Source organism: Micropterus dolomieu, unplaced genomic scaffold, assembly GCF_021292245.1.
Source record: "Micropterus dolomieu isolate WLL.071019.BEF.003 ecotype Adirondacks unplaced genomic scaffold, ASM2129224v1 scaffold_214, whole genome shotgun sequence".
In the NCBI taxonomy this organism is placed as follows: Eukaryota; Metazoa; Chordata; class Actinopteri; order Centrarchiformes; family Centrarchidae; genus Micropterus; species Micropterus dolomieu.
In genome coordinates, this window is record NW_025744206.1 from 6,317 (window position 1) to 12,891 (window position 6,575).

The following is a 6,575-nucleotide window of genomic DNA, read 5'->3' on the forward strand; positions in this document are numbered from 1 at the left end:
CTGGCTTTAACTGGATAATGTCGGCTGTTTTTCTACAACTTGCTCGTCTCTTTTCCACCTTTGTTTGTAAACCAATAACAATCACAATCAACAGTCGAATAGCCACACAAGTCTCGCTGATGTCCTCCTGAGATCATATGTTGGCATTAAATATATTGGAAATAGCAGCCAGTGTGCAGCGATGCGTTTACGCTAAACACTGGGTCCTGAGTTGTTGTTTTAAGTTATCAGTCATGAGGTTTTTACACAGAGCCAAAGTCGGTCTCCTCCCCTCCAAAACAGCTGATACAGCAGGTAATTAAGTTCGTTAAACATCACTTTCCTCCAACGCTCAGACGACACGGCCCTACAGCTGATCTGCAGCTCTTGTCGCTGGAAATGTTTTAATAACCTTCCAAACTGTTGCGATTTTATTTTTGTGTCGCTTTCTCTGTGCTGGAGTTATTTTAAGAACTTGATGGTTTTATCCAGTTTATTATCCACACATGTCTTGCCGATGTCCGTCTGTCGGCATTAAATTTATAGCTGAGAAATTGCAGCCAGCTGCAGCGGTGTGTTTACAGTGAACAGCTGATGGAGTTATGCTAAATACTGGGTCCGAAGTTGTTGTTTTAAGTTTTAATCTGCCAGGAAGTTTCTACATTGACCCGAAGTCTGTCTGTTCCAGCTTCACCAATCTACGCTACAGAGCACTGTACGCCAAAACGAACAGACACAGGAACAGTTCTTTCCCACCAGCCATCACTCTGATGAACAGCTGACTTCTGACTCACGGTGTGAGGAAAAATCCTGTGCAATAACCCAGTAACCCGTTTCCACAGTTGGGAGCATGAAATTGTCCAAAATGTCTTGGTATGCTGAAGCATTAACTATCCTTTCACTGGCCAAACCCAACCCATGAAAAACAGCCCCATACCATAATCTCCCCTTCCACCAAACTTTAGACTTGGCACAATGCAGTCAGGCAAGTACCCTTCTCCTGGCAACTGCAAAACCCAGACTCATCCATCGGATTCCCAGTCAGAGAATTGTGACTCGTCACTCCAGAAAACAAGTCTCCACTACTCTAGTGTCCAGTGGTGGCATGCTTTACACCACGCCATCTGATCACTTTGCATTGCACTTGGTGATGTAAGGCTTTAATGCTGCTGCTCGGCCATGAAAAGCATTCCATGAAGCTCTCTACACTGTTCTTGAGCTAATCAGTCAATCGGTCTCTCTCTCTGTCTCTCTCGATGCTTCCAAAGAAGGAAGAAGGAGCCTGATTCGACTGCCAATCTCACCGCTGAATCTTTGCAGAGGCGTTAGAAAACAATCCCCCCTTTATTGGGGTGCTCAATGTCTGATTTTACACTGCAATTTGTAAATATTATTGGCCGTTTTGTGGTAATTCTTTCAAGATAAAAGGAATCAATGAATGAAGCATGATTATTTTTATCTATTGTGTAAGTTAGTAGTCAAGAAATTTCATTTTCATACTTGACTTTCAGCCTGCAAACAGTTCACTCATTCCCACAACTGCATACTTGTCATCCAAATATATTGAGAGAACAAACCTGTTCCAAGTTTAGCAACCTCCTCAAGATAAGCAGACGTTCTGGCAGACGCGATGGCCTCTGGAAGCTTCAGAGTGAAGGGTAACACGTCCCTAAGAAAGAGAGAAAAGGTGGAGTGAAAAGGAGAAATATTCAGTCAACAAAGAAAAGGAAAATGAAGTGAAGGAGGCAGGACTGAACCCTATTCCTAAAAGTGTGAGTCACTGCTTTGGAAAATAGGAGCGTGTCTTGGCCTAGGTGTGTGGTGTTGGCTGAACCAAAGGGTAATATGTGCCTACTGCTCTTCTCTCTGTGGGTCTTTTACAAGTCCTTTAAAAGTTTTTTCACAGTTTCCAAAGACTTCTAAAGGCTTTAGTCAAACAAGCCTGAGTGATCATAGCTGAAAATTCTGCCTACAGATTTCTGAAGGAATCATCTCTCAGTGAAACCTATAACCTTTAAATGTGATAAATGACTGAGCCCGACCAATATGGGTTTTTGAGGGCCGATGCCGATATTAAAGTGAAAAGACCCGATTTATGAGGCAATATTGATTTTGAAAATTAGGGTAGTAGAACCCTTTCCTGTATAAACATTAACACACCAATAGTGAAAGCAGTTCTGTATGTGGGCTATAACACCTTTCCTAAATGGATTATGTTTATTAAAAAGATTAGTCTCAAAAACTTTTGCACAGCAATGAATATTTGCTGCTAGGAGGTGCAAATTTTTCAGCCATCTGTAAACAGAGAGTCGCATATTCACATAAAGTTTCTCTTTAATTCTAACCAGAGCTACGAGAAACCATTTCTCAACCACCATCTCGCTCTAAAACATGCCGTCTATGATACCTAAAGCCTAGTTCACACTACACGATTTTTAGCCTCATTTGCCGCTCGGAGAGCTCGGCAACCGTCAGGCTATGACCGGGAGTAAACCAGCGGTTGATCTGCGGTCGCCAGTTGTTATGTGTGAACTACTCAACGATGCATCTTAGCCTCCCGACACATTTGTGATACATCGTCGACGTCTGCCAGATATCTAGCATGCCAAATATGTGGAGGAGTTGGCCGACTCGAGCCAATGAGAGGCAGAGCAAGCAGCTACTTTTCACCACTAAACACTTTACTCCACTCCAGCTCTCTCTGTAGCTCAAACGTTCCCTGCTACCTGCGTGTGCTAATCCATTCTTTCACTCATTCTTTGCCTTTATAATTACTCTTTATGATAAACAGCTGTTTTGTCTGTAGGTTCGCGTCATTTCACGTACGTTTTCTTGATGAAACGTGGTTTGAGACCAGCGTCGGGTGACAGAGTCCTTATCAGCTGGTGTACTGTGTACCGATCAGTCACGTAGTGTGAACGCCACAACGACTTCAAGACTCCCATCACAAGACTGCAAGTTGTGTAGTGTGAACGGCACGGCGATCGGCCAACGCTGAAAGTCGTGTAGTCTGCACGAGCCTTAATACTACATGACTGTCTACAAAGAGGACTTGCAACTTTAAGATTCATTTCACTATAACTACAAATGAACTACATTTGAAAGATGAGCTAGATAACTTTGTCTGGCAGGAAGCCATGTTAGCTACTTGTTCAGCTCACATTTATTTACATTTTAAAAAATGATGCAAAATTTAACGTGACATCATTAACATGCTGAATTAGCTATTAACAGTTCCTGTTGCAGTGTACCAATGGATGTACAGACAATCACTGAATTACCCAATACTAGGGGTGTGACGAGACACTTAGCTCACAAGCGATTGTAACACTATTTAAGAAATCTTCCATGTTTAATTATGTGAACATTTTGACACTTATTTTCCTGCATTCTAGTGAAATATCTGCACCAATTTCTGGTGGATATTTTTATTTATGTAAAGGGATCAACTTTTCTCATGTAATATCATCCCAGCTTAGTCAACACACATGCATGCGTGATTTAGTCTTTTCTCCTCCTGTCTTTGTTTGGGAAAGTAACCTCTTTCAATGTGCATGTGGCACCTCAATGATAAATTAATTAAAATTCAGTTAGAAACTTTAACCTAGACTTTAATAGCTTCTATGTTTCAGCAGGTTTTCTGCACATTCAGAATCTCTCCCAAAATCTGTGTTCTCAGGTGTATAAAAGTCAGAATATTACAAGACTAACGGCATCATTTAATGAGAATAAACTAATAAACTTCATAAAAAGGCAAGTGATGTCAAGTGTCAGTGCAGTACATACAAACCAGGGTGTTCAAGGCACCACTATTTCCATTTTTCAAGCTTTCATCCGGGCAGAAACTGTTTCCACTCTTAGTCAGCCCTGCAGTCCTTAACCAGCCTAGTTTCATTATCGTAGCTTAGGATAGCCGTTAGCCTATTTAAGTTTATATTAATTCATATTTTAGTTTCCTAACATATTTATAGGCCTTCTTGCTATGGTAAAAAGTAAAATAAAGTGAAGTTGAGTCATTTAGTTTTTCTCCCTGGTACTCATCTCAGGACCTCCCAGAGTTTCCCCAATACCTGGAGGATGTGAGCCTGTGCAGGGTTTAAAGACTGATAGTATCAAGGCTGGCCCCATCACCTACTATCACTCTCTTCAAATTAAAGCTGGACTGTCAGGACAAAGCAGAACACCACTCCTTCCTCCGGCACCATAAAAGGGCCCTGTTGTCACTTTCAGACATTTACATCATGATTTATGGTAACCACCCCTTGTAAATGTGGCACTGTTTTTGTAAATAAGGATGATGTCAACTTTAATACACCATCATACAGTAGGCTTCTATGAACAACAGTACAGTGAAGTACAGTGGGTGAGTGAAGACTAAAACCTACTGTAAATAATGTTATACTAAAAGTAATTTATACTAGTTCCTCCTCCAGGCTGTGGTCAGAGCCTCTGCAGTGGACAGATGTAGATTTAGTTAAAAGCCCATGTCGAGCATTCAGATCCAATAGTCTTCACATCATAAAACAGTCATTGCACACAAGGAGAACAAGCTCAGGCATATATGTATAATACATTTTTATAAATTAATTCTGTGCTACTTGAACATTTTACTGTCCTACTACGGTCTGTCCTCCTTAGGAGAAAGGTTAGCGTAGCACTACTAGCACTCGTTTTAACCCATGAAACATCAAAATTTAAAGATCAGGTTTTGGGCAGTTTTATTAGCTACACAAGCTCAGACAAACCAACAAGATGTTAAGGCCAATGCTGCAGAGATGCTAAAGGATAAAAGCAAACTGTTACAAAAGCACAATTGCCTCCAGGATGCCCTGACACAGGTGTGCACCACCACTAAAGACAACAAGTCACACACAAAACACCACACAATAAGGTTCAGTTAAAGGTCCGCACACAGCTGTCATACACACACACACACACACTCTGACATGCAGTGAAGGGAAGAGGGGCTCCCACAGTCCACCACCCTGTCAGAACACTCAAAGAGGGAAAAGGGCTGAGAGAAGTCACGCAGCCCAAAAACAAGTAAACTGCCCCACCCTTAGCAGAACCTAGCAGTTCACAGGGCCCATCCCCTTTTAACAGAGTCTCAAAGAGAATCCCCATTTAAAATCAGGACACAAAAATCAATAGTTGATCAGGCAGGCAAGACAGCAGTTGCTATACAACCCTGAACTAATGCAGTAAGTCATTCACCCAGCTCTGACTCCACCTCATTCAAGGAGTAGACATTTAAGGCAACTCACAGTATCAACCTCCACAGCCATCTCTATAGTGAACTCTAGCAGAACAGGCCATGCAGTCTACAGGGTCTTTGCAACAGGTGGCTTAAAATGCTTGTAATAAAAACAATTTAAAAAGTATTCACAAAAGTTGGATGGCACACCATCCAAAAACCTAACCTGCTTCCTAGCCACACTGCAACACAATGCATCAAGAGAGATCCTGAGTGCTCCCTGAACATCAATTCTTAATGAGGTAATTGTCTCCAGGTGTGTGCCCGCTACTGGAGAGGCAGGGTGGAGCTTACCTTAGAGGGTGAACCTAGATTGTGGCATCACTAGGCCGAAAGTCTACCATCACAACAAGAAAATGGATAACCACACAGGCTAACTAATTCAGTGGTATACAAGATTAAATTTAAACAGCTAGCCTTGTTATCAAACTCGAACTATCGGTTAATATTTAGTTTTATCAGAGTTATTAAGCAGCTAGCTATCAATACACAAACACGGTAGTTTTTTTGTTTGTCTTTTTACTAAAGGGGACTGGGGCCAAACTCCCGTAAACAGATGAGAAAGTCTTAACACAGTCTTCTCCAGAGCAGCCTTTACTGCCAGTTAACAATCTGAGGGGTCATCAGTCAGATGAACACCAAGCTTTATTTGGACATTAAGCCTTCCATTCACAAACACCTCAGAAGAAAAACCTTCTGGATATTCCCTCTGTCACATCACAGAATACCAACAGCAACTTCTAATGACATTTTCTCACATCTGATACAAATCAGCAAACTCAGAGCAGGACTGAGTTCTCTTCCTCTTAACATATCAAGCATGTCCCACAAAACAAGCAACACGCAGCATTGAATCAATTCAATTCAATTCAGTTTTATTTATATAGCGCCAAATCACAACAACAGTTATCTCACAGCGCTTTTCATAAAAGAGCAGGTCTAGACCATACTCTGTGATGATATTTACAGAAGCCCAACAGTTCCCACCAAGAGCAAGCACTCGGCGACAGAGGCAAGGAAAAACTTCCTTTTAAGAGGCAGAAACCTCGAGCAGAACCATGGCTCAGGGTGGGCGGCCATCTGCCTCGACCGGTTGGGGTGAAGGAGAGAGAGAGAGAGAGAGAGAAAGAGAGAGAAAAAGAGAGAGAGAGAGAGAAAAAGAGAGGGATGTAAGGAGAGAGAGAGGGGAGGGAGGCAGCCTACACAATATACACACAGAGGTACAGACAGTGAAGGTAATGTTGCTATAGACTAAATGAAAAATGGTACAGATATTTATAATAGTGTTAATGGTAACCATCGTAATGTTAATGATTATAATAACAATAATAACAATAAGACT

At 41.6% G+C, this 6,575-nt stretch overlaps 1 long non-coding RNA gene across 1 annotated transcript in view; it reads right to left on the bottom strand.

Moving 5' to 3' along the window:
* LOC123967279 overlaps positions 1 to 5,381 on the bottom strand; it is a 7,562-nt gene extending 2,181 nt beyond the window's left edge. The window contains exons 1-2 of the long non-coding RNA XR_006824223.1: positions 5,244 to 5,381; positions 1,557 to 1,648 (exon numbers count right to left, since the gene is read on the bottom strand). This is a non-coding gene — a long non-coding RNA (uncharacterized LOC123967279). The remainder of the gene's footprint in view (positions 1 to 1,556; positions 1,649 to 5,243) is intronic.
* Positions 5,382 to 6,575: the final 1,194 nt, after the last annotated feature.